This window comes from Macrotis lagotis, chromosome 7 (genome assembly GCF_037893015.1).
Source record: "Macrotis lagotis isolate mMagLag1 chromosome 7, bilby.v1.9.chrom.fasta, whole genome shotgun sequence".
In the NCBI taxonomy this organism is placed as follows: Eukaryota; Metazoa; Chordata; class Mammalia; order Peramelemorphia; family Peramelidae; genus Macrotis; species Macrotis lagotis.
In genome coordinates, this window is record NC_133664.1 from 116,399,214 (window position 1) to 116,427,038 (window position 27,825).

The window sequence follows — 27,825 nt, forward strand, 5'->3', positions numbered from 1 at the left end:
ACAACTCAATCGCCAATAACAACTGGGGCAACTCAACCCTCGGCAGACATTAGTAATCACGGGAAAACAGCCAGAACTTTAATCACAATTCTTTCAAACACAGCCAGGGATTTCAAAATGCTGTTATTCCAGGATATGACCCTAATACAGTGCTTAATCAAAGCCATTGCCAGTACAAGAACAACCTGCAGACTTTAATAAAAACCAATTTCATAAAAGTCAGTGTGTCAGCATCATGCTGAACCTAATTTAGCAAACTCCAAAAACATTACAAATAGATATAACACTCATTCTATACATACTAATTTGCTGGATGACAATATTCACAAATACTGTATTAGAAACTGTATGTATAAACATATACATACAAATAAATTAGAAGTCATGAAATTATCATAAATACCCAAAATGTAGATAACTGAGGACCAGCTGGGAGGACAGGTGCAGAATCTGGGTTGGATAACCCCCACAGTGCAGAGATGGCCCAGAAACTCTTCAAAACAGGAATTTGGGATGGCGCACTTTGGGTGTTGAGCCTTATGTTGGCAAAGGACACAAAGACCAGATGTTCAGAAAACTATACGGCTTGGATCAGCTCTACTACCAATTCTATTTTTAGGTTAAAATTCTGCCAAATGATAAAAGCCATGACCCTTAAGATTCAATGGCTTCCCTCATTCCTTAAAAAGGTTGAGAGGACAGGGTTTAGGAAGAAGGGAAAAGAATAAAGTTAAACTCATTCTAGTAAGCAAAAATTATTCCAGCAAGATCTAATCGGACAACAGGGCAGAGAGAGACTGTGTGTTTATATGACTCAAAAAGCATTTATCAAACACCTTATGCTAAATATAAGGGAATCAGAGTCAGGAGGGAAAATGTCTCTGCCCACAATGAGCTTACATTCTACTGGGGGGGATAATGTGCATATACATCAATAAATACACAATAAAGACACATGTACACAAAGTAGTTTGGAAAGGGAAGCACCAGCAGTGGAGAGGATCAACAAAGGTTCCAATAAAAGGTAATATTTGAGCTGAAGCATGAAAGAGAACAGAGATTCTAAGAGCTGGAAGTGAAAGAAGAATGAATTCCAGATGTAAAGCAGGGAGAGATGGGCTAGGAGGGAGCCAGGAGTCAGCAGCAAGTGCATGTGGAAGAATAAATAATTTAGGCTAGCTAGAAAATACCCTTAGAGGAGTGATATACAAGTATACCTAAGAGGAAGAAAAAACAGTAAATGCAATATGGAAATTATATTTGATCATAGCTTAATAGGGACCCAGTGGAGTACACTGAATAAGATAATAAGGTTAAACCTGGACTTGAGGACAATCCCTTTGTTGATTGACTATGTGGAATGGAATGAGGAAAGGACTGAGAGAGACCAAAGATGAGGCTCTTGCTATGATCCAGGAAAGAGGAAATGAAGATCTGAACTAGGATGACAGCTGTGTAAGTAGAAATAATAGTAGCTATTAAAAAAAATTTATACAGCACTTATTAAAAAACACATTATATTTTTTGAACAGCAACTCTATGAAGAAGGCAGTGAATGGATTAAAAACCCCATTTTATAAATGAGTAAAGTTACAGTGATGTGTAATGACAGGTAAAGTACACTGTGAGTGAGACTTTAACTCCATGATTCTGAACTTCAAATTTAGTATATTTCTTTTCTTTAGATGTTTCCTTGAATCTACATTTAAACCTGAATAATGGTAGTCATATAGTATCCATTAGCTTATAAGAGTGTGACTGTAGGGGCACAGCTAGGTGGCAAAGTGGAGTCAGGAGAACCTGAGTTCAAATACAGACTCAGACCCTTAATGATTACCTACTGTGTGACCTTGGGCAAGTCACATAACCCCACTGCCTTAAATAAAATTTTTTTTTAAAAAGAGAGTGTGACTGTACACACACACACACACACACACACACACACACACACACGTATGTATATGTATTGATGGGGATAGTTTTATTGACCATCTACTAAAGATCTATCCAGATTCTTCATTATGGCACAGAAATAATCCTGAGTTCTCAAGATTAAGCAGTAGCACATAAAGTCTGGCAAGTTTTACCAATCTAGAGTTGATGAACAATGGTAGCCTGTATTTGTCCTCCAAGGATCAATTTATAAAAGTACATTCTAAAGATGCTCTAGCTGATGAAGGTTGAGGAGAAAGGATTTCTTTGATTTTGTTTTTGTTTTCTGGAGGCAATGGGGTTAAGTGGCTTGCCCAAGGTCACACAGCTAGCTAATTATTGTCTGAGGCCAGATTTGAACTCAGGTACTCCTGACTCCAGGGCTGGTGTTATATCCACTGATTTCTTTGACTTTGACAAAGAGGGGTTCCCCCTCCATGATGAAAGAGACTAAGGAGAATTTCTGGTTCTCAGGAAGTTGGAGTCTTCCTTCATAGCTGACTCTCTTCTCAGTTGCTAGAACATTCTTTCTAGCTGTTCATGGTGTTCCTCATTCCCTAGAGCAGGTCTGGCTTTTTAAAGGGCCACCTGGGGTTGCCACTACTCCTTCAGTTATTCCATCAAGTTTGACTGGCAAACTTCTTCATTCCTCTTGGGATAGCAATATATACATCATATTTCTTTACACTTTAGGGCCTCATTGTCTCTGCTCCCTTTCCTTAAGTGATTATAGCAAATGGTCTGAGGGAGTCCACCCATATGTCAACAATACTTTGTTTTATATGAATTTGAGTGCGCGCGCGCGCGTGTGTGTGTGTGTGTGTGTGTGTGTGTGTGTGTGTGATATGTATATAGTCACCAGAATGGGAAAAGAATGTTTCACTTGGAAATTGTTTTAAACTGAAGGTGGGTGAAATGATCATATATCACATCCTTCGAGGTGGATAAAACCTTAGAAGTGATTGAGTCACTCTCCCTTTCTAACAGATAAGGAATGTAGGGCACAGAGAGGGAAAGAGATTTGCCTAGGATCAATATAGTTAGTAAGTGTGCACAGTGGATAGAGCACTGGTCTTGGAGTCAGGAGGATGGGAGTTCAAATTCAGCCTCAGACACTTGACTCTTACTAGCTATGTGGCCTTAGCTAAGTTACTTAACCCTGATTGCCTTGCATCCAGGGCCATCTCCAGTCATCCTGATCCTTATCTGGCTACTGGACCCAGATCACTCTGGAGGAGAAAGGAGGCTGTTGACTGAGCACAGCACCCCCCACCCCATGTCCAATTCATGCGCTTGGCCTGGCATCACCTCCCTGGTATTTCAGGCTTCTTTGAAAATGAAGTACAACATTATTACATTATGCCTGTAGACCAGAAATAGAGGAGAAACAGAAGAAAAAGAAGAGCATTCAAAGAGGACATGGAAGAGATAATGAGGCAGGGAGGTCTGGAGAAGAGAAGGCCACCTTCGAGATCAGCAGACTGAGCTGCCCTCTTGTTTCTACCTCACACTATGTTCCTAGAAGGCTGTTTGTAAGGAAACAAGATACCAAAAGGTTCATATCAATCCTGCTGTTACTATTTTCTCCAGGCACAATGCAGGAGTATCACCTGATCTTTTTACCTCTTTGCCTAATGAGACAGCATAGTAACAAATCTAAGAAAACAACAAACATTTTCATCAAAACTCTTTTAAATGAGTGAAACATTTTTGGAAATAATATGCTGTATGACTTTAAGGTCTCATTATGAATTGTTTTGATACTACATTAAAAACTGTTGGAAGCTTGAGACATATGGATTCCAGACTTCCTTCGACCAAAACTCATACAGTGGAAAACTGTCTCAAATTCTGGTGTTAAAGAGGGAAAGAATTAGGTCTAAGAGTAGGAAATCAGTTCTAGACTTGGGCATGGATTTCATAGTGATTGTCTAAAGGATCTAGGAGTAAATGTCAAAGTATAATTGGGAAAGATAAAAAAACAATAACATAGTAAAAGGTGGAATGGAATTAGTATAATTTCTAGGTAATACTATATAGTAAAGTCTCTAGGGATAGTTGGCAGCCAAGTTTCTGAAGACTTAAATTGATTTCTTCTATCAGTTCCACAATGTGAAAGGTAAAGAAGACTGGGAATATAGGCTCCTCCTTATTTAGTTAATATCTTGAGGAAGACACAAACTGAAATATGAGTGGCTTTGTTGTTTTCCAAATTAGTTATGATATTTTAATACAAGTTCACTCAATATAGAACAGGATACAAAACCATGATTGGATATAATTTTTCAGTGGAATTTTAGAAACTATCAATATATAAGCAAAATGCAAAAACTGAAAAAAGTTCATTTTTGTTATATTCTCATTGACTGACCCTATTTATTTCTTCTCCTTTACCCTATTCCCTCTCATATTGCCTCAAGATATTATCCCTCATCTTCCATGCACCAATCAAAACTCTGATTGTTTGAATTCTGTTTTTATTGATCTGGTTATCTGATTAAAATAATTTATATAAAATTTAAATGATATTTCAAATTATTTCTAGAAATATTTATTAATATTTATCAATAGGCAGAGTACTCAGCTAGGCTAAGAGAAGGAAAAACTAGAGACATGGTTCTTGTCTTTACAAAGTTTTCTTCTAGTTGGAGAAGACCCCTCACCCCCCGTCAAACACATATTCCATACAAAATAGTATTATGTTCTTGCAAAAATGCAAAAGATGCTACAGGAGATTCTGGGAAAGATCATTATCAGCTGAAGAGAAGGGTGAACATGGAAAACATGGCATGTAAGCTAGACTAAGTGCTGAGTTATATATATTTATATATTTGACTCCAAGTAAAAATTAAAATGATGTTCCAAAAGACCTCCTAAAATGTGCCTTATCCATAAACATAAAACCTATACTTTAATTTCAAATATAAAGTATTTCATAATTTGGTTATTTTTGATCAAGATAATCTTTCATTAATCTTAGAAGTAAATCCTTTTAGGAATTTTGGAAATGAGAAATGCATGAGATATAATATAAGGAAAAGGATTGTTTCTGAAGCCTTTGATATGAAAAGAATGGTAAACACTAGATTGAGGAACAATTTTCAGTATGGAGGGATTCCAGAGAACATAATTTGAGGGTTTTCATCCATAAAAAGCTCCAACCATAATTTGCTGTACAAATTGACAATAGAATCCCTCCCTCTATTCTTCTCTAGTACGACGCCAAAAGACAAACAGATTCCTATTTTATAATTATATACACATTACTGATTCTAGCAGTAAGATGGCCTATGGCTTAAAGATTTCTAACTAGATTAACTCAGGTTCTGAAGGTTATGCCTATTGGGTAAAGATTAAGTTAATTTCAAATAGTGCATACCAGTGCTAAGACCTAATAAAGAAATTTCAGGATCCACATTCAGAACAATCTCTTTGCATATATGTAATATAGGTTCCTACTTTACTTCTAAAACTTGCACTAATCCCCATCTATAGAATAGTAGAAGTGATTTTTTAAGGTATTTTCATTTTTTTTATTTGAACTGAAGTCTGAAAGGAGATAGGATTTCCCTGACTATTCAGATTTTAGACCTTTAATTTTTCAACACTTAAGGAGAAATATCACTCCTTATAATCCCAGCCTTATGTACTATTCCATAAACTATATAGGTTATGGGGAAAAAGCTTTGTAAAAATATTCTATACAGAATAAAAATTTAGAGTCAATAATCTCCAAAACTGGAGCTCATCATTGCAAGGCAATGGATCACTAGGAAGCCAGTGAAGGGTGGAAGAAAGAAGCTCACCTTTATCTTCCAGGAGTCAGCTAACTGAAATACTCTTTTCTAACATATCTATACTGCCTCTTTCATTCATTATCTTCTAAGACTAACTCTATCCTAATGTGAATTACACAGAATGAGCAGTCATCAATAGTCATCTACATGGAAAAACTAATGATAATATTTTCCCCAAACAATCCATCCCTCTTCCAAACTTCTCTGTCTCTGATGAAGGCAGATCCTCCTTCTAAGTCATTAAAGTTAACCTCAATTTCATCCTCAATTCCTCCTCACTCATCCCACATATCAAATCAGTTGACATTTATTTTAATTTTTCCTTTTACAATAATTATCCTCTTTCTCTATCATAGTTCGGCTCAACATCACACTTTGCCTGGACTATTTTACAACCTTCCTAAATTTCTCCTTAACTCAAGACTGCATTCCTCAGTCCAATTTCCAGCAACCAACAAAGCAATATTTTCAAAAATGTAGCTCTAAATGAACATCAATTACCTCAATAAACTCTAATGGGTCCCTACTGACTCTAGAATCATATTTCATCCAGGGCTAGCTAGGTGGAACAATGGATAGAACACTGGCCCTGGAGTCAGGAGAACCTGAGTTCAAATCTGGTCTCTGACATTTAATAATTACCTAGTTATGTGACCTTGGGCAAGTCACTTAACCCCACTGCCTTGCAAAAACAAACCAAAAAATAAAGTCAAATCATATCTCATCCATCTAAAATGTCTACTTTGTGTTTTATAATTGGTAGATTAATATAATTAGTAGAATATTATATACCTATAACTTAATTTCATTTCTAGAATTAACTGGGGCTGTGTGTGTGTGTGTGTGTGTGTGTGTGTGTTGTGTATTTGTGTGTGGGTGTAAATATAGTCACATGCCCCAGTTTTCAATGACTGGTCTATTATACAATAGTTCAGTTTATCTGAACAATTAAGTGACTTGTCCAAAACAGAGGGCATTCCTGCCTTCTAGAAGATCAAATATATAGTTTCTTGAAAGGGACTGGGCAGAGGGCAGGAGTACAAAGAAATGTGTCTAACAATGGAGAAAATGTCAAGAAACAGAAAATGTCAACTCCCCGAGGGAAAAACAAACTCAAACTTTGGTCTGAGCTCAGGCATCACTTTTTTTGTGATGAAATTACATTCTATAGTTCCCCTCAGGGGAAAACCTGCTAGAACTAATCAAAGAGCAATGTTCTGTGGATTTTTTTTTAAAGTTCAAAACAAAAGCAATAGCAACAACATAGCTTTCATGTCACTATTGAAAAGAAATTTAACTCTTCCTTGGGCAGTTCTCTTTTGGAGTGGATAAAGTGAATTTTCTTCTCTACCCAACATTCTTAAGCAGTATACTAAAAAGTAAGGAAATCTGGTAGGAGACTAATGAAAATCCAAAATCTAAATGAAATCATTTGATTTTGGTATCAAGCTCAAACTCTAGCAAACATAGCCCCTTTAACTTTAAACCTTGCAAGTGTATTCTAAACTTTACTCCTCATTTGAGTCTTGCAATAACTGGGAAGGTAAGTTCTAGTCTTCTTTACATTATTTTGTAGTGAGGATATTGAAACTGAGAGGAGATAAGGGATTTGCCCATGGTCACAGAGCTAGCAAATAACAGAAACAGAATTTGAACTTATATCTTTCTTAACTCCAAGTTCAAATTTCTATCAAATCATACTGTCTTTCAACTTTTTCCTTAAAAATCTTAGAAGACTATAAGATTTAAAGATGGTTGAGTCTTTAGAAATTATCTAGTCCAATTCCTTATTTTACAAATGAAATTTGGTCCCTAAGAAGCAAAGTAAAAGACCTAAGTTCATAGAGGTAGAGCAGAATCATGATTCCATCCTCAGTCATCCACCCCTTAAAACAGGGCTCTTTGTATTATGTACCATACAGCTCATTTATTCAGTCTCCTGATATGGAAACCTATTACAAATGAAAAATTTATTCAGTTAAAACACTTGATACCCAGTATCTTACTATATAATATGTGTCATTTGATCACAAACCCTGGGTGGCTTTAGTTATAAAAAAGGTCAAGTTTTCCATTAACAGGACAGATACTAAATATTTTAGGCTTTGTTGGCTGAGGCAAAATCAAGGATAGTATATAGATATTTTAACAAGAGAGAAAATAATTTTTATTGATAAGAATCAAAACTTATAAGAGTATATTTTTCTCATTAGGTTAGGAATTAGAATGCAATTATTTTCTTGGGAGGAAGATAATATTTCAGTTAATAGAGATTCAAAGTTAGTGATCGTAGGATTAAAATCCATTGCAATTCACTTGTTCATGCTGATCTGTACTAAGATTTTGTATATTTCATTTTTGAAAAGGTCTTTTTCATCTAGCTGAATATTACTAAATACTGATATTAACTGACATACACTTTTAATTGAATAGATTCATTACTTGAAAAGAATTTATAGAACTGCATTAGTTTCATCTCTTGATATTTGTCTTTTAGCATATATTATGTTCCATTCATTACATTACAGATTAATAATTTCCAAGTGAAAATTAGGTAGAAGTTTATACAGTTAAATGGATTTAGGAATATGAGAATTTTCTTTTGAAATTTCATTGAGGTCCAAAGAATACTGCTGGAACTGTAGTTTGAGCTCAGAAGATGTATTTGCTGCATATTTCTGTGGGAACAGAGATCTTATTTCCTGTTTTACCTTTTGACAGCATATATAGCAGCTTGATTTTACATGGGATTCAAACAGTATTAGTTGTCATCAAATTGACTTTAATGAAACATAAGCTTTACATGTAAGTTATGTTTTGTCATGTAATTTTAGGATGAATTAATTAAGAAACATTACCAAGTTTGAAGCAAAAGTTATTTCCCAAAGCTATTCAGTATTCAAATAGTGGATGAGAATAGTTTTCATTGGAAAAAAAATTCAAACTTAGATGTAACTCACAAAAAAACATAACAATACAGTTTTTCCCCCTTTCTCATTTTAACTGGATAAGAATGCACTGGTTGAAAGAAAATAAAAGAAAAAAAGAATGTTCCAGTAAAGTACTCTGTATTATGGTCTGTAGTGTACCAACAAACATGGGGAAGTCACAGCATTACATATGGTTTCTGAAGAAACTATTCAACTCTGCTATTGTAGCCACAGAAGCAGCCATAGAAATACACAAATGAATAAGTATAGGTACAGTTTAATAAAGCATTATTTAAAAATGTAAAAAAGAATTCTTAAGGGCAACTAGATGGTGCAATGGATAGAGTTCCAGTCCTAGAGTCAGGAGACCCTGAATTCAAATCTGCCATCAGGGACTTAATAATTACCTAGCTGTGTGACCTTAGGCAAGTCACTTAACTCCATTGCCTTGCAAATACCAAAAAAAAACAACCCCAAAACAAAAACAAAAACCCAAAACCATTCTTAGTTCACATGTTGTACAAAATCAGGCAGCAGGTCAATTTTGGTCCAAGTCTCCCATCTCCTGAAGCAGGTTAGTAAGGTTAATAAGGTATAAGATGCTCCATTTCCCACCAGTAGCATCTAGCAGTAGCTTACCACTAATCTTACCACAAACTACAAATTTTACCAACAATTAACTGATTATCCAAACCAACTGTGACCTTTGAGTTTCTAGTGTATTACTTTGCACTAATAGAGACTAAAATAATTTAGCATCGTTAATTGGAAGAGAATTTCAAATATCAACAACTTCACACTATGGAGGAAATTCAAGAGTCAGAGTCAAAAGCTCTGTCTTATAACAAAGTAAGCATGTGGGGAAAGATAATCTGGTAAAGAAGGAAAGGAACAAATCATTTCTTAGGGTAGAGAATTAGTAAGGATGCCTGGATCACTTTACATTTTGTCTTCAATTGTATGCCGGCACTTCATTGGATATGGGATCTTATTGAAATACGTGGCCCCTCTACAGATCACTATTTCTTTTTTTATCTGATGAGACTCATCTATGTGCACTCTCCTGAATCCTCCACAAGGGTTTAATGAATGTGCTCGGAGCCTTCCTCTAGATCTGATGGTATTTCTATTTATTTTTTCCAACAACATGCAACTGTAATTTTCACCAATCATTTTTTTTTGGAAGGTTTTAAGTTTCACATTTTTCTCCCTTTCTCCCTTCCTTCCCTCCCCTCTTCCCCTGAAAGAAAGCAATCTAATAAATGTTATTCATAAATAACTATATTAGACATCAATAGATCTGATATTGTTTTGATACCAAAGTACCACATGTGATGTTCAGTGGTTATTCTGCATTCTTACTATATGAAAGACCCACTAATTTTTATGGTCCTACATCTGTCTGATTATGTTCTTTCCTCCTGACTTCTCCTGCATGATTCTTCTTTGGTAACATGTTATATAGAATATATACACCTACCATGTGTCTTTCCATAAACTTTTTTTTTTTTTTTTTTTAGGATTTAGCAAGGCAAATGGGGTTAAGTGGCTTGCCCAGGGCCAAACAGCTAGGTAATTATTAAGTATCTGAGACTGGATTTGAACCCAGGTACTCCTGACTCCAGGGCCGGTGCTTTATCCACTGCGCCACCTAGCTACCCCTTCCATAAACTTTTGAAGGAGCTTCAGCTTTAATCATTTAGAGACTGATATTCCATAAGTTCGGCCATATAACGTTATCATAAGAAGATTGATGTTTCAAAAGACAGGCATCTTTCTTTTTTTTCTTCTTTTTAAAAAAAATTTATTATTTAAGGCAATGGGGCTAAGTGACTTGCCGAAGGTCACACAGCTAGGCAATTAAGTGTCTGACTCCAGGGCCAGTGCTCTATCAACTGTGCCATCTAGCTACCCCTGACAGGCCTTTATTTCAAGGACATTTAAGACTTAGAATTCCTTAAATGAAGCATGCAATTTCTCAAAGGCAATAAGCGTACTTTATTTAATTCTGTATAGAGTTCTCTTTCATGTTTATCCTTGGTGGCTTAAATGAAAATATCATTGATGGAAATAAAAAAGTATAATTGTATATAGAAAAACTACATTTCTCTTGAATTTAGTTAACTTCAGTTATGGGAAATCTGACTGTATAAAATAAAGAGGCACACTAATTTATCAATTATTCACTTTTTTCATAATTGCATGGCAAGTGGCTTAAATAAGCACTCCTTCAAGATGCTTACTCTCTCCTTGGGGGAATCCCACCTTCATTCATAAAGTAATGAGAAAATTGAAGGAAACAGAAAGAGCTCTGGAGTCCAGTCATAACTGCAGGGTCATCCTCATATATGTCCATCTCCTGGCATGCTGTAGGCCCTTCATAACTGCTTAATGATCACTGATCAATCCCAGAGCAGGTGGTCAAAGCACTGTTCTCTTCCCCCAATGCTTCCTTCGTGGTTTTCAGAATGTACTGGGTAGATGGAGGATTGTGGAGTGATTCTAGTCATTGGCAAAAAATAGTCTTCAAAGTATGTTTTCTACTAAGCTATAACCAAAATCATTCAAGGAAATCATAGCAGAGTAAGCTTAATTCCAAATCACATGCAGGATTCCTTTGCAGAACAAAAATGTCTCTGAAAACCTGTCACTAAAAAAAATGTCTTATAAATTGAATCTCTAGGTAGACTTGGGATGGAAAAATGAAAGGAAAATCAGGGGATGCTGTGGACATAATGAACTGCATTTCAATGAGAAATTTTACAAAGTTTCTTATACTATACCTGTGTACAATATGAAGACAACCCTGGAGATCATCTAGTACGGCCTCACAGTTTTTCTACTCCCCAGCTGTGTGATTTTAGACAGGACAATTTCTTTAACTTGAAAGAATCATACCATTTTTCTGCTAGAAAAAACACTTAACAATTACCTCACCCAATTCCCTCATTTGCAAAGAGATCAAGTGAAGTCCAGAGGGTTGAAGGGTCTTACTCAAGATTAAGGATTTATATTTTTTGTGGTTATTTTTTAAATTTGCAAAATAAGAGAACTGCACCAGACTCAAATCAATGCAAGTCATGCATTTACTAAATAAGTGTACTCTGCTAAGCGCCAGTAAAAGGGGGGGGGGGGAAGTGACAGCTCTGTCCTCAAGAAGATTACACTCTTGTAGAGGGTAACACATAGATATATTTGACTAAACTACAAATAATAACCTTGATGAATAAATGTCTGGTAAATTTTAGAATGCTAGATAAATTAATAATGTTATCATTAAAGAAGAAAACAAACATGAAGCAGAACTATGAAAGGAAGGAGCTGTGATTAGGGGGCCAGTACATAAAAATGCACATAGAAATAAAGGTTGAGTTAGAATGAGACTAAATATACTTTGGAAAATAATACAGTACATAAAATAGAAGCACATCAAAGGAGACTGAAAAAAAGGAGATTTGATCAAATTGTGCAGAGACATGGTGTTCAGTGAAGAGAACTGTAACATCCTACAGGCAGAGGAAGTCAGTGAAGACTTTTGAACAGTGGAATACTACAGTGAAATTAGTAATTTTGGAAGACTAATCTGGAAGAAGAAAGCAGAGATTCTAAAGAAAAAAAATCCACTCTGAAGGCAATCAAAACAGCCTAATAGTGAAGGAATAAGGACCTAAACTAAGTGCTGGAAATAAAAATAGATATGACAATACTGCAAAAGAAAAACCATCAGGGTTTGGTGACTGAATGAAAGGGTGAAATAAGGGAAAGCAGACATTTTAAAACAGAATTTGAATAAGCAAAGATGAAAGATGGATTTTTAGATTTGTTGAATTTGTCAAGACATCCAAGTAGGAATGTCAATTAGGCAATTGGGAATATAAAGCTGGAGATCAGGAAGATACAAATTTAAGAGTCATTTTCAAGAGGTGATGATATGAATATAAATGAAGTCCCTGAGGAAGAGGTAGTAAAAGAAAAGATCAGAGGGCCAGGGAGTGAGCATAATGGAGCTAGGAGAATAAGCTCTTAGAAAAGAGTCTCAGTTTCCTTAGTTATAAAATGAATAAGAATTAATAGTTCTCTAAATCTCCTTTCACCTATAACTACTTATATTTTGAAATATTGGAATATTCTGCATCAATTGAGTTCTTCTACTACCTATCATTTTTCTTGGTATCCTTTACTATCCTCCCTTTATTGAGACATAATTGTTGCTTAGAAATATTATCCGCTTGTTTCCACAAATGAGTCCCTTTTGACCGTCTGTGTATGACCCCTTTTATTTTTTTGTCTTTTAAAGCTTATTTTCTTGAATCTCTAATCAGAGAGAATTCTGAACATTACTCATATTAACACTAAATGACAATGTACATTTTCCCTTGTGTAGATTATATTAAAGAAAATGTCTGGTTTATATTTCAAAATAAAAAGCACAATATTTTTGAATTTATGAGACAGCTGGGTCTTCTAAAGGGTATAATAAGGTTAATTCTATTTTGGATATATTTCTTATTAAATCTGACTAAGCAAACTGCAAATAAATCTCTTTTAAGTTATCTTTAAAAAATGGCAGCTCCTGAAATGTTTATGATTCCATATCAAAGGATCTTTTGCAAAAAGAAAAAAAAGAAAGAAGAAAGTAAAGAAACAAAAAAAAAAGAAAAGGAAAGAATATATACTGAAATTGGAAATTAAACTTAAAATACAAGTTTTGTTCATGTGAATTTTCATATACCAAACAGGGAGTTGTCTGAGGCACATAAAGGTTAATCTGTCCCGGGTCAAAGAGAACAATACATAAAATGCCAGAAATGATGTTTCAACCTAAGTTTTCACAAATCCAAGCCCAGCATTCTAATCTGCCATGTTTTCTTCTATAAATGTCATCAATTTCACATACTGTTTTATGCACTTCAAACACTCAAAAGTTTAAAGCATTATGTGACCATATACCTAAAGATTCATACATCATTATGTCTTGGATACTAGACTAGAAGAAAGGAGACCTAACTTCTGGTTACAGTCATTCCATGAGTTAGACAGACCCATTGAATATTCCCTTCTATCACTGTGGTAGGATGAAATATATTCATTCAAAGCATTCATTTGAGAACTCTATTTATCCAGTGTTCTAAAAAAATCAATAAGACCATTAGAATTCCATATCCCTGATTATTGGAAACTACATAAGATATAGTATTAATGAAGTAATGGGGCATAAGGAAATGTCCACTCTATATGCACTTGGTTCCCATAGCAACCTGCTACAGAAGGAAAAATACTGAATTATGAGTCAGAAGAGTTCAGGTTTATATTCAGATTCTGCCATTTACTGTGTGGTCTTGGGCAGTTTACTTACCATCTCTGGACACAGTTTCCTCAATTGTATAATGAAGGAAAAAGAGTAGATGGTCTTGATGGGCTCTTTTAGCTTTTAGTCTATAATCCTTATATAACTGGATGAACTTTTCTTACCAAGAAGAAGCTACTTTGAGAGGGTAAACACTTCATTTAATCATGACAGAAATAGCCTTCTCATTGTAGGGATAGAAAGCCAGTATTTTATGCTCACTGCTACAATATCCCTTTACTCTTAATCATGTTTAAGTGAAACTGTTTATGGATGACTAGAGACCCAGGACTGAAGTATCAGTATGCTATTAATATTTTAATTGAACATATGAATATTCATAACTATTTCACTTCTTTGGAGGACAAGATACTGATAACCAAATTATTCTAATATGCAAATTTCAGTCCTGACATGACATTTTTACCTTAATCTACATTACAAAACCAATGCATTTTAGTCCATTCATTATTTATGTAATCCTAAAGTTTTTTTTTCAGATTAACAAGAGGTACTGAATGCACCCTGCATTTTTTTTGAGATGAGGGCACAATGGTAGTGGTATTTCAAAGTCATTTTATCCTAGACTTTGAGGGTGAAGCTTTATATTTTTTCACATACCCAAACTAATTAATATTGCTCCTACATCTGTACCTTACCAAAATCTAAGAGAACAAATTGAATAAAAACATATTAATTTCATTATAGACTGTGAGTGACCCCAGTGTTTCTCTACCCATACCTGTCCACTGAAAGGGGCATTAGCAACATTAGAAATATTGATTAATATGTTAAGCCAACTGATTTTTAAAGAAAATTGTGCTATGCAGATTGAAATTTCTTCTTTCACTGCTATTGTCTTCATCCTCTTCCAAGTGTCATGAGGACTAGATGGGATCTTGGGGAAGTGATCTACAGAGTTCTCTAACAGTCTAGCCCCCCTAAACTATCTGGGATTCTACTCTAGAACTCTACACCCTTGTAAAACAAAATTCCAAGAAAAAGTTTCCTATATTTACTATCTCAACTTCCTCTCTTATTACCCATTTTATTCCCTTGCAATCTAGCCTCTGCTTTATTACTGATAAAAGGAAAGGCCTTTTCTGAATTCTTGCTCTTCTCTGATTATCGATTACAAAAGACAAGTTTGCTCTCCTGGTTAGTCTTTCCTTTTTGTGCCCCTGCTCTCTCGGTCTACTTCTCAACCTGTGCACCACTTCTCATGCTAGTTGGACTTCCTACAGTTTTGTCCTGGGTCCCCTTCTTTTCTCAACAATCATTAGCTCCTATATTACCATACCTCTTCTCCACCATTCCCAGTTATTTACTGGGCATTCCTCATGCATTTTTACCTCAACATGTCCATTATACTTGCCAAATCTGTCCTTCTTATCTTTCCTAATTCTGTCAATTAAGAGTATCACTACCCTTGAAATCATCCCAGTTTGAAATCTCAGACTTGTCTTTGATTCTCTTCTTCACCCCACACATCCAATCACTTGCCAAATTTTGTAAATGTTACCTCAACAATAAATCTCACGTCCACTGCTTTTCACTTGATTCACCACCCCAAATTATGTGTTCATTACATCTGACTTGTAATCTCATAGTAGTCTCCTGATAGTATATGGTATTATTTAGATTCTTCAAAACTTTAAATGCTCCACCATTTGGAGCATATAAACATATATATTTAGTGTTGCTATGACTTTATTGTCATAATTTTCTTCTCTCTCTCTCTCTCTCTCTCTCTCTCTCTCTCTCTCTCTCTCTCTCTCTCTCTCGTTTTAGATTTTTCAAGGCAATGGGGTTAAGTGGCTTGCCCAGGGCTACATGGCTAGTTAATTATATTATTAAGTGTCTGAGATCGGATTTGAACCCAGGTACTCCTGGCTCCAAGGTTGGTGCTCTATCCACTGTACCATCTAGCCGCCCCTTCTATATCTCTTTTAACTAGATTGAGTTTTACTTTTGCTTTGTCTGAGATCATGATTGTTACCCCTGCTTTCTTGGAAGCTTCAGGTGAAGCATAATAAATTGTACTCAATCTCCTTCCTTTATACTTTGTGTATCTCTCAGCTTCAATCTTCCACTTTTTAGAATTCCTATTTGCCTTGAAAAATAAGCTCCACTTATAATGAACTCTTAGTTAAGAGCATTCTTGGTGTTCCTAGTTATGCTGTCCTCCCAAAACTCGGGAATTACTTTGCATATATTTTCTATTTATTTTTATTGATATATGCTGTCTTCCCTGGTAGAATGCAAGTATCTTGGGACCAGGGAATTTTATTTTTCTCTTTGTAACCCTATCATCCAGCAAGATATGTGATATATAGCTGCAAGGTGAATAAAGGCATATCTATCTGCCTGTTTCTTTTACTGTGTAAATAAACATCTATGTTTGTAAGCATACAAGTGTCACATGTAATACCAGTGACTACTACTGAAGGAGTACTAAATACTAAAATACTCAGATTCTGCCTAAGTGAAAGTAGAGCACTTTCTACATGTGTTTATATGTACATACATATACATATACCTTTCTTTAATGTTCAAGACAAACATCATCTCCAACCACCAATAGTTACACCTTGCCCTGTCTAGGTACCAACCTGACTTTCCAGTTCCCAAACACAGCTGCCTGATTCCCTGGGACACTGAGACAACTGTAGCCAAGAATGAACGTCTGTAGACAATGACCACCCACCACCTCAATTCATTAGTCAATGATTCATATGCATCCACCACATCATATCCATGCCATCAAAAGTGATTCTAAACCCTCAACCCACTGTTCAAGCTTCTCTCTCTCTCTCTCTCTCTCTCTCTCTCTCTCTCTCTCATTTTTGCAAAGCAATGGGGTTAAAGTGACTCACCCAAAGCCACATAGTTAAATAATTATTAAGTGTCTAAGTCCACATTTGAACTCAGGTCCTTCTGACTCCAAGGCTGGTGCTCTATCCACTCAGCCATCTAGCTGACCCTAAGTTTCATTCTCTACCCTCCACTGACCACTTCCTTATTTCCACCCTTTCCAACCCTTCCTCTGTGCTTCTTGAAAGGATGGCTGATGGGTAACAAAATGAATTTCATCTTAAATCTTTCTTTTTTCCTTCTCTCCATCTTTTGTACTAACCTAGGTCTTAGTACTATCAACTTTCCTGCCAACTACACTTTGCAGAAATGATTTCACTTTTATTCATATATTTTGATTCAGTGGTCATATTAGAAGAGTTGAATTATTCCTTACTCCCCCATCAACATTTTTAGGCTCTCCCTTTAACACCATCACTTAGTAACTTCTTTTCTTGTGAGGTTCATTCAATCCAAATTTATTATCTAATCAAAATTCCAGCAGTTGTTGTCTACAGACCTCCAGGATACTCTTCTCCCTTCATCCATGAGTTCAATGACTGACTTACAGTCTTCCCCAACTGTCCTCCCTACAAGGAGATTTCAATTTATATATCAATATACATTCAAATATTCTAATCTCCTAATTCCTTTTCTTACTTATTTTCTATAAACTACCCTTCAAACCCACCACTGCTATACTTGAGACAGGATGCTATAAACCATTCATCTAATTGTAGGGCTCCCCCTAGAACCGCCAGTTGAGGAAGAGAGCTGGGACCACCTTATCTCATGTACTCTAGACTTCTATCAAGCCCCACACAAGGTACTATTGTTACACAAATGCATCCTTATATGTCATCTTTCTGCATTAGAATGTAAGCTTTTTGAGGGCAGGAATTGTCTTTCTGCTCATAATTTGTATATCCAGGGATTTAACAGTCACTTAGTACATACAAGTTGCTTTTATTCATGCTGAGACCCAGATGAGCCTCAAATCTACATTATTCTAGAGCTATTCTATCAAAAATCCTGCTCTTTCATACTACAGCCTTGGAGTATCTCACAAAGTGCTGCCTTCATTCTATTCATGTGCTCAATGGTGAAGAAAAATCATCAAATTTGCTGATGGAGCTCAACAGAAATTTGTCACATAATTTATAATGGGCGTTCACTAACAGCAATTCTATTAGAATTCCTTAACTTGATTCATTATGCTGTCCAACACAAGTATTGTAAACCTTTTCTTTCCTCCTCAAACTTCCCTCTCCTTCTATCTTCTCACCTTCATTTCACATCACTAAGATTTCTTCTGCCATTGTCTTTTCAAATGTTCATGTTTTATATGAAGAAATGACTCTTGCCAAGGCAACCCCTTCTATATGTGCAAGTGATCTCATTACATCTTATTTTCTCTAGCAGATAGCTGCCTCTATCATCACTATTATCTCACTAATGCTAATAATTTTCTGTCTAGAGGACTATTTTCCCAATTGCCTGGAAATTTGTCCATGTCTCCCTATTTCTCATCAAAATATCTCTCAATCCATCCATCCTCATTACCTATCATCACATTTCTCTCCTCCATTTTGTGACTAAACTCCTTGAGAAGACTTTCTAGAATAGATGCCTCTTGTTCCTTTTACAATCCCTTTACAATCCAATTTTTGATCTCATCACTCAATTGAAACTGCTCTCTCCAAAGTTACCAAATGCCCAAATTCAATGGCCTTTTCTTAGTCCTCATCTTCTTGATAACCCTAAAGACTATGCCACTATCAACCACCCTCTTCTTAATACTTTCTATTCTCTCCTGGTTCCCCTCCTATCTGTCTGACCACTCTTTTACTGTTTCCTTTGCTGGATCTCTATCTAGACCACACCCAATAACTTAGGCACCTCCTAAGGTTCACATTCGTGGCATTTTTTCCTTCTTCTCGTATATTATTTCACTTGGTGATCTCGTAAGTTCCCATGACTTAAAACATCATCTTTATATGGTTCTTAGATCTACTTGTGCAGTCCTAACCTTTCTGCTGACTTGTAATCTTCTATCTCCAACTGTCTATTGTATATCTCAAACTAGCAACTCTGATCAAGACAGCATAAACTTAACAGGTTCTAAACTGAACTCATTATCTTCCCCTTGCTAAACTTTCTCCTCTTCCTGACCTTTCTATTATTATCAGGGTACTACACTGTCAGTCACCCAGACACAGAACCTAGATGTCATTATCATCTCTTATTCCCCTCTCATTTCCCATATCCAATCAATGGCCAAATACTGTGATTTCTACCTTTGCAACATCTTTCTTTTATTCTTCAGACTGCAACTACCCTGCTGTGGACCCTTACCATCTTAAGCCTGAAGTACTGCAGCAGCAGGCTGATTGGATTCTTTGTTTCATTTTTGCCTCATCTTTCCTCACTCTCATTCATTCTCCACTCAACTTTCAAAGTGATCTTTCTAAAACACAAATATGATCATAGCACACACACAAATTTCCACTCAATAATCTCAAAAAGATACCCATCACTCCCCAGATATAAATATAAAATGTGTTTTGACTGGAAAGTCCTTCATAATCTGGTCTCTTTCTACCTTACTAGTCATCCAATACCTCATTCTCCATATATTTTACAATTAGATATCACTGGCCTTCTTGATGTTCTCTCACACAATAATTCATATCTCAAATCTGAGCATTTTTCACTGGCATGACTCTAAGTTCACTATGTTTGCCTCCATAATCAACATTTTTTAAAAAAAAATCAGAACTTTCTAATTTTTCTGGTTTCCTTAATCTTTAGTTCAATCTTCTGCAAGAAGGCATTCCTAGTCATCTTTATACTTAGTAACTTCCCTCAGACAAACCCCAATTTATTCTGAATATCACTTGTGCACATGTTGTCTCTCCTAGTGACTTTATGAACATAAAGTCTTTAGTCTGTCCTTGTATCCCCAGCACTTACTTAACATAGCACTTAGTACATAAGAAGTACCTGATAAATGCTAGCTGACTAAATGAATGAATGATTGCCCTTCCCTTAAATTAATGTGTTAAACTTGGTATATATTTTATATTAATTGTTCCAGTATTAGTCTCTTTCTATGCCTATAAATGTAAATACTAACTTGATAACTGGATAGTAATAAAAGAAAATTCACAACATTACAATGTTTTAAAGGTATAATCATATGATAGAAATACTTAATTAAAAATGAATGTAGATCAGAATGCACTGATGAAACTACATATCCTAAAATTTGACTACCCCAAGTAAAACTTCATATATACCTTTAACTATCAGATAAGGTTAAGAAGTTATTCTAGGTAAAATGGGTAAGTTTGATTAAATGAAATTGTTTTACACAATTAAAATCAATGTAGCCAAAATTAAAAGGAAAGCATAAAAATTGGGGAAAATTTTTTTTATCAAAAAAAGTTTCACACAAAGAAATCAAAGCTATAAACTGTCAAATGAAAAAAATGTTCTAAATCACTATTGGCTACAGAAATGCAAAATTTAAACAACTCTGAGATACCACCTCAAATCTATCAAATTGGCTAACATGATAGAAAAGGAAAATGAAAAGTGCTGGAAATAATCTGGAAAAAATTGGGGCACTAATGCACTGGTGATAGAGTTGTGAAAGTTACCATCTGGAGATTAATTTTGGATACTGTTATATCCAAAGTGCTATGAAACTTTGTATACTCTTTGCCCCAGTAATAATAATCCTAGATCTGTACCCCAAAGAAATTAACGAAAAAGGAATCTATTTGTATAAAAATATTTATAGCAGTTCCTTTTTGTGGTTCCAAAAAAACGGAAATTTGAGGGGATGTCCATCAATTAAGGAATGGTTGAACAGTGCCATATTATTGTGATGGAATACCATTATTATAAGAAATGAAGACTGGGATGGTTTCAAATAAACTGGGAAGTCTTACATGAGTGAACTCAGCAGAAGCAAGAAAACATTGTACATACTATCAGAACTCTGATCAAGACAATGATCCAAGACAATTTCAAAGAACCATGAGATACAAATTTTAAGTCCAGAGACAGAAAGGATGAACTCTGAATGAAGAATTGAGCATAATTTTTTGACTTTCTTTTTCTTGTTTTAGCGTGTGTGTATGTGTGTGCGTGTTTTCTTTTGCAAAATGACTACTATGAAAATGTTTTGTATGATTTTACATGTATAATCAATATCATGTTGCCTTCTCAAGTGGCTGGGGAGAAGTAGGGAAGAGAGAGAGAATTTGGAACTCAAGTTTTAAAAAATAAAAGTGAAAAAATTTAATGTAAATGGGACATAGTGAATGAAACAAATAAGTATTTTTAAAAGTTATCCCATATTCTCAAAGTTAGAAAAAAATTTCATCTATCATCTAATTCAACCCACAGAGCAGCAAGAATCCAGGTCCTCCCTTTTCATTCAACATTTCAACATCTGAGGATCATTTGGTCTCAGGTGGCTCAGGGGATAGAGCACTCAGTGGACAGAGTGGCCTTGGAGTTAGGAGGACAGGAACCTGAAACTGGACTCAGACACTTGACTGTTACTAGTTGTGTGACCTTGGGTAAGTCACTTTATCTTGATTGCTTCATATTCAGAGTCATCTCCAATCATCCTGATTCACATCTGATCAATGGACTCAGATGGCTCTGGAGGAGAAAGTAAAGATGGTGACTTAGAACAGCCACTCTCCCTCATATCTAATTTATGGACTTTTCATGGTATATCTATTCCCTGATGTCATGGTTTTCTTCAAAAATGAAGGACAAAAAAAAAAGAAAATGAAGGACAAACATTATTAAATAATAATGGGATAATAAAATTTATCACTATAAGTACTATACCTCAGGTATAAACCTAGGCTATAATTATCCAAGACTGCCCATTCCACAGTTTGACAGCTCTGATTATAAGCAACTTTTTCCTTATGTTAATATGAACCCTTTCTGCATCTTAAAATTACTGCTTCCAGTTTGTTCCTATGGAATTCCATACAAGATGAATAATTTCTTTATCATATTCTATATCTCAAGAGACACCATTAAAATCAACTAAGAAAGAAATAACCTACTGGGTCCTAAAGTCTCATATCGAACATTCTAGATGGTGGTAGGGTCTATTTTCTACTAACTTATGATTAATGCTACTTTATTTATTTATTTATTTTTGTTTTTGTAAGGCTTGTGATTTGCCCAAGGTCACACAGCTAGGCAATTATTAATGTTTGAGGTTGGATTTGAACTGAGGTCCTCCTGACACCAGGGACAGTGCTCTATCCACTTGTGCCACCTAGCTGACCCCTTGTGATTAACTTTAAATTTCTTCTATGATAACTGATTTTTCTGCAACTCATTAATTGTTTGACATAAGACCAGTTTCATACGATGTCATCTTTGGCTTCTAAGTTCACTCATCTGCATGAAAGTGCAGTGTATTTTCACTGAACTTGTGATTAGAAAATATGAGTTCAAACTCTAGGTTTGAGTTTGAGTTTCTTAAACTAAGCATTTTGGTACATCACTGTTATTCAGAAAAAGAGATAAAGTAACAGCCAGAGTATCTATCTCACAGAGTGGGTGAGAAAGTCAAATAAGATAATAAAGCACTTTGTAAATTTTAAAGTACTGTACAAATACCAGCTTTTTTATTATAAGATAACATTTACAACTGATTTCACATGTCTATTGTGAGGATCAAATGAGAGGGGACGTGAAAGCATTTTGTAAAAAAAAGTTAATTATTATTATTTATCCTTATTATTAATAGTTAAACAAAAGCTTCACTGGAACTATTTCTTAGATGCCATTTTTCATATTCTATATATGTCTGTTTTTTACATAAGATTGAATGTTTGAGACCTTTTCTAGGATTACAAAAATACTTAGGTGGGACTTGTTCATTTGCCAGTTGAGAAATTGGTCTTATAAGTCTGTTATTATTGGGATTCCCAGTTATGCTCACTTTGAGCTTATCTGACTATGTTTACTAAATTGGCAAATAAAGAATTCTTTAAATAAGACTAATTTAGATAACAGATGCCTCAAAAAATGGGTTAAATAAGTGAAAAAAATGTTAATATGCTCCAGTGCTACTACATAATGGTATTCTAAAGACTATGACATAGATGACAGATTAAAATTAGACAGTCAATCCACCAATCACTTTTCTTAAGGTGTGATCTGCCAGTTAGCTCAACCATAGACCCTAATATTACCATTCTGGGCCATATGTGTAATTCTTAGGCAAAAAATAAATCTTTTAACAAGTCTGTAAGTGCAGTTGGCACTCATTCATGGCAGCCTGTAGTAACATCTTGAGATTTTTTTCTATTCAAAAAAAAAAGAAAAGAAAATAACAAAGGAAGAGCATAGAAGGTGGGAGAATGAGGAGGAGGGAGTCAGCCCTAAACTGATGTTGTTAAAGGTCCAGAAAGATGCAATGATCCAAGCAGATTTTTTTTTTGGCTAATAGATAATAACAAAAATGTTGGCAGTCCTCACAACACACAGGCTGAAGGACCATGCTGAGGTCCAGAATATTTTCAGCTTTCACTTTGCCCATCTGTCAGCAACTTAGTCACCGAACAGAACGAGTAATTACCAAAGCCCTTTTCAGACGTAATCTGTCAACCACATCTCATCTTACTGCCAAAAGGAATCAAAACTGAGGAATGTGGAAGCAGACTGGCCTTATGGGAACAAAGAGGGGTTCATTTGAACAGATGAACACAGAGGTAGGAGGATAAAGAGGTAATGAAAAAAGCTCCCAAAGCAGGAAAGTGGTCAACCAGAACCTGCTTAGATTCCATGCCACTGTTGGCCAGGGAGTCAATTAAACAAACACTTACTAAACATGGGCATACCATGTGCTAGGTGCTTTGTTACCAGGGAGAAAAAGAAAATAATCAAACCTTGCAGGCACTTAACATTCTAGAGGGGAATGGGAGGAGAAAAATTCAACCCATAACTTTATAAATACAAAGAAATTTCAAGAGGAGTGAGAACTGGTAGGGAGCAAAAAAGATTTCTTCTAGGAGGTGGCCCCTAAGTTGTGCTTGGAAGACAAGGATTCTATGAGGTTAATGGGAAAGGGGAGTCTGTTCTAGATATAAGAGATCAATTAATTAATTAATTAATTGATAGTGTGTTGTGTGCACCTACAAATACACACACCATAAAACACTAGCTAAATATAAGCAATGGCTATCACAATTAAGCAAAGGGAAATGCTGCAAATAGCAAATTCTCTAATTTAAAAAATGATTCCAGGATCCAGACTTGAAGGGGTAATCTCCCCCCCAAAAAACAACTCTGACAGACAAGACAAACTAAATAATACTTATTCTCTATCATGTGTTCAATATTGGGATTGGGTGTTGCTAGTGACACCAAAAATTAACGGTTAGCACTGGGTGTCAAGGAGCTTACAGTCTAAGAAAGACTATTTTAGGTAGCGCACAACGGGTTAAAGTGAATGGTACAAACTCTAAATGAAAGAAGTTTTCAGAAAATGAGGAGAACAGCATAAGTTTTGGTGACTAGAGAAAGCTCCATTATGATAGGATTTCCCTGGGTGACTGCTAATTTTCTTTTAATTCTAAATCCTAGAGTGCTAATATGGACTTGAAATAGTAACAAATTTTTAGATGGGCAAAACAAGATCAAAACTCCTAAGATGGAATTGAACATGGTATACTTTTGGGGATCAGTGTAAAGACTAGCATGACATCAGTACAAAATCTATGATGGCAAGTACATTCAATGAGAGTGGTCTTTGGAAGCCAGGCAAGTGTTTAGTCATAATTTAAAAGGTGACAGGAAAGCATTGCAAGTTTTTGAACATGAATAAAAAAAAGATGAAAATGATATTTTGTTTGACAGTGAAATGATGGTTTGGACCAATGTCTTTCAAATCACTATATAAGTCACAATAAATTTTTATTATGTGGCTCAAAGTAACTGCTGATGTCTGGGAATAGATATATTTGGAAAACCTTGCTGTCAATAGAAAATCCTTCTGTTTGGACTTAAGTAGAAGCTGAAGAAAACCTTTGTTAATATTGTTTTCTCTATAAAAAAATATTGCATTCTCTGTGTAGCACCTTGTTTGATGTGTGCAAATCATCCAAAATTTTTTTATTTATAATTTGTTTTATTATTTATAATTTTGATATATTATATGTAAGAAAAACACCATCTTGTAGGATGAACTTCAAGATTACATTTTGTTCTACCAAGTCAAAGATTTTCTTTCTTTCTTTTGGGGGGGGGTGTTTACAAGGCATTGGAGCTATGTGACTTGCCCAAGGTCACACAGCTAAGTAAGTATTATTTAGTGTCTGAGACTGGATTTAAACTCAGGTCTTCCAGAATACAGGGCCAGTTCTCTATTCACTGCACCAATTATCTGCCCTGAAATATTTTCTAGAAATAAATAATCAATGAACCCAGAAGGATTTTACATTCTCAAGCAGTTATGTGATTATAGAGATGGGGTCCAAAACAAACAAAAAATTATCTATGAACAATCTCATAGAGGGTTTATAGAAATGAGAAAGCAGGCAAATGGATAACTGATAATGTCTTTTCTTTTGTGAAGTATTTTATTAATAACATTATTCAATCAAAAATTTAAACAAAGTGTTTAAAGTAATCGATAGACATTCATTAAGCTCACTATATACTAGCCATGGTGTATAATAGTTTCCAAATAATCTAGCTAGTAGTTAAGTACTCTAGTCATTAACTATTATCAAATCTGTTTATCTAAATTTTACACATTTCACCTGTAGCTAAATCCCAGGACTTCCCCAAAAGCTCCTGACTTTAATCTTCTGAACCTTATTACATATCTTTTTCTTTTTTTCCTTTTGTCAAAAAAACTACTCATTGCTTCCCTTCTTATACTATTTAACCTCTTCTTCCTCAATGCATTTAAATTAAGGTCAGAGTGCCAGAGTTGGAAGAGATCTGAGAAGTCATCTAAACTTACTCTCATTTCCCAGATGATGAAAATGAACTTCGAAGAAAAGTTATATGTCAACAATGTCAATGAAAGATTAACTACTCATAAGTTGTTAATACATTCAAAATTTCACTAGAAGGAAGTGGAAAAAGTTGGAATTCAAACTAGATCACCTCTTTGATACTTGGGTGACTTTAAACAAATCACTTCTCCTTGGCCTTCAGTTTCATTACCTGAAAAATGAGGAAACTAAAATATATGGCTTTATTGTTCCTTCCAGAGGGTAGCCAGGTAGCAGAGTGGATAGAGCACTGAATGTGGAACCAGGGAAACTCATCTTTCTGAGTTCAAATGAGGCCTCAGACACTTTAGTAGTTATGTGAGGCTAGGTAAGTCACTTAACCCCATTGGCTTCAAATGGTAAACCATTATTGGCCAAGAAAACCTGAAATGGGGCCATAAAGAGTCTAATATGACTGAAACAAATGAATAACAATCCAAATCTGGATCTATTAAGCTTTCTAGAGTCTCAGTTCAAATGCCCCTTTCACCCACTGACCCAACCTCTATCTCTTTCTCACTCATCAAACTCCTGCTGCCACTCTGGACCTCTTCTCTGGTTTCCCGCAAAAATTCTAATTTGAATTATCTGCCTATCATTCTCCACCTAAATAGCAAATTCTCTGAGGGCTTTTCATACTGTACAGCAGATATTTAAATAAATGTTTTATGAACTAAATTTATTGTTGAATTGAACTTAGCTGCTGAAATATACAAAGTCCCTGTGCCACTGTAGTACATAATTTCTATTACTATTCCCTCTACTTCAACTGATGCTTCCCTTCTCTTTTATATTCCTGGCTACCACAATTTTTTCTTAAAAGAGTCAATTTTACTATCTGTTGTTGCTGTTTTTTTCTTACTTAGGATTTTTAAATATAACCGTTACCAAAGACAAATAGGTTATTCTATGCTACAGAAGCTTCTTCAAAAATAGCACATATGATGGGGAAGATGTGAAAGAATGGAGCCTGTATCTCTAGTAGGAACCCTGGCTTAAAGAAGAGAGAGTTTGAGAAAAGAGTAAGGAGGAGATAATAAGAATAGAAAGAAATAAAAGATTAGAAGGAAAATGTTGTGATGGATTAGAAAATATTTTAAAATAGATGAATTTCTCAAAGTATTTGGCTTATAGTTTGTGCATGACAAACACAAACTGAGATGGGGGCAACACTTGAAATTTTTTCTTATACTAAGAATTATACTTCATAACTTCCTTCAAACATACTCTTTCTTTGCATACTGAATACCAATCATATTCAATCTATTGTAGAAATGATTAAGGTAATGTTCCTGCCTTTCTGTGGCTCCCAATCTAGTGTAGGAAATGATCCAAGTAGAAATAACAATAATGAAGGCAAAATTTGAAAGCATGGGAGGAGAAGGTACTAAGAGATCTGAGGTGACAGATGATTTTTAGCTAGGGGGTGGAAAAATATGTGAGGATTGTGGGGAATGTGGTATTTGAGCTAGTGGGAGGATGGCTAGGAATTGGAGAGGCAGGGCTAGATAGGTGCTAAATTTTGAAAATAATCATATGGTGCTGTCAAATGTAGCAACACTATCTATAATATAAAGGCAGAATAAATAAGCATCTATAATCATATCCTTCATTACTACTCTGGTTTTTATTGGCTATAGGTGGCACATCTTAAAAAGCACTTATAGCAAAGAATAGTTTCAACAAAATTTCTCATTCCCGTTGAAGCTGCAGGATAATATTTCAACCATTAGAAGGATAAGAAAATTTTCACCAAAGAATATCTCTGCAGGTGTCACCCTCTCTAGAGCAGTTTGATGCAAAGGGTAGCCACACTGTTATAATGAGAGAAAGATGAAGAAAAGCAAAGAACAGAAGTCAGCATGAGTCATAAGTATGGCTTTGATGACTGGTAAAATCCAGCATTAATGAGA

General features: G+C 35.2%; 1 protein-coding gene across 3 annotated transcripts in view; it reads right to left on the reverse strand.

Annotated features, from left to right (window-relative positions):
* EXOC4 (exocyst complex component 4) overlaps positions 1-27,825 on the reverse strand; it is a 914,582-nt gene that overhangs the window by 528,228 nt on the left and 358,529 nt on the right. The gene's annotated exons all lie outside the window — the stretch shown is intronic.